The following is a 2,307-nucleotide window of genomic DNA, read 5'->3' as shown; positions in this document are numbered from 1 at the left end:
TTAGCAAAATCAAAGAAAAGAAAAGGACTAATTTTATAAAAGCACTTGAAATTTGAGAATTTTACTATTCTTATGTCATTTTTATGAATCATTTAAAATTATTTCTCTAAATTCTTAATTCAAATACAAATCCATCAATCGAAATACACAATAATAGTTTATTAGGGGGATTTACTTGATACAATCTTAAAGAATTGGGGTCTGGGCTTGTGGCCTAGATCCGACATTAAACACTATTTCTCGTCAAGACTAGTCAATTCATTTGGACAAAACAGATGAGTTTATCGTCTTGGTCATAATTTTTTTTTAAAGAAATTACTAAGTTTTGTTTGATTGGTTCGTCGTCCTAAATATTAAATTTTTGTACATTTTGTCGAGAGAGTACAAATTTTTATGTATTTTACAAATAGTACATGAAAATCTTTATGTAATTAAATTTCGAACATTATGAACAGCCAAAACAAAAGCATTCATAATTTTGTTTTTTTAATGAACACTCAACTTTGTAAGCTTCATTCAACAAAATTGTTATACCTTGCAAACTTGTATTTTTAAAGTAAGAATGAAAATTATGTGTATGAGACTTTGTTCGAGTGGTAAAATTGATACCTCACAATTAAAAGATTATATATTTAGATCCCACGAAAATAGATATATAATTTACTTTTGTAATAATTTATTAGTATTTATTTCCTTTAAACATGTTGGTCAATTCGAAAATATCAATGAATTGAATGATATAAATCGAATCATATAACCAAAGAAAAAGTGTGGTTGAAATTAAAATTAATTTTTTAAAGTAAATAGAAAATGTGAATGGATTAGTTTAAAGTGAAAGTTGCTTTTTAGTTTATTTAATAGTTAGTGCTACTTAAGAAAGTGACGACTTTGACTCTTGACTTACCTTTACAAAATTTCCTCATCTTTTCTTGACATGTTCATCACACTTTTCAGTACAATTCCAATTATTTATTTATTAAAAAAATAAAAAAACAAAATTGACTTGAGACAGACCAACTGAAGCTGATGGCTCTATGTACAGCACATTCAGTGGGACAGAACAATAAGGTTAAATAACCATCCTTCATTTCCAATTACATATATTTAGCATGCACGGATTCAAGCTGTAAATTTCTGGGGTTTCTTTTTTTGTCAATTTTAGAAGAATGGTTAAAATAATAAATATAAATAACCGTCAGAAGAAATATGACTTTTCGTCGTTGTGATTAATTACCATGATTCAAAGTAAAGAATTATAACGACTACTAATTAATCACGTTCACGCAACTGTTATTAGCTGTTGTTTATGTAAACGATGCTAAATATTAGTTATAGCTGAAAATCATAACAAGTATTTTGATTATAGATAAAATCATGGTAAATATTGATTAATCGTAGTCAGAGATTAAGTTTTCACATTAATTTTATTTAATTGTATTAAAAAGTGCTGATTTTAGTGTAGACAATATTTTTTTTTTGTTAAAATGGTATTACATTTAAGTTTTAAATATTAAGTTTCAAACAATTGAATGATGAATAAAATAAATATAGCAGATACTAATGAAATTTTATTATTATTATTAATATATGTTAGGTACAAACTAATTAAGTAATATTAAAAATGAAGAAAATGAGTGTGGAATTAATGACTTTGGCTTTTGGAAAGTATGGTTGAAGCAGCCAAGTCCATTTGAATGTCCCCACCCACCCCTGACATATGACCATGCCACCCTAGTGACAAAATAGGGTGAATAGCGATTTATCTGCTTGCATATAAATTACACCCGACTTTAATTTTAATAGTAGTCTAATATCTAGCTCAATCATTAATTTTTGTTAGATTTTTATTTAATTTTTATAATAAATTGATCAAAATTTATAATTTTATTATTTTTATAAATGAAGTGGGATTTTTTTTTTATGCTTTTCCATTCATGCCGTCAAATATTTTTATTTTTTACAAATATATAGATATACAGTAGGGGCAAAGTTGATAAGCCTCAATTAGAAGATTACATAATTTTTTCAAACATTAGGAGGGTATTGATTATTTTTCAAACTACGAAAAAATATTTATAATTATGTTAAACCTCTTAAGAACTCATTATAATTCGCACTAATATTTCTTCTTCTAATATGTTTTATTGTTAAATGTAAGAAAATTTAAATTAACTTCAAAAAGTAGATTTTTCTTACATAAACAGTTATTTCATATGATAATCCTAACTTTGGAACCAAACTCATTATTTCTTTAAAAATAAATAAAGAAGGATATCAAAATTAAAATATAAGCGATATATGCAATTG

Source organism: Sesamum indicum, linkage group LG1, assembly GCF_000512975.1.
Source record: "Sesamum indicum cultivar Zhongzhi No. 13 linkage group LG1, S_indicum_v1.0, whole genome shotgun sequence".
NCBI lineage: Eukaryota > Viridiplantae > Streptophyta > Magnoliopsida > Lamiales > Pedaliaceae > Sesamum > Sesamum indicum.
Note: the sequence above shows the minus strand (reverse complement) of the source record.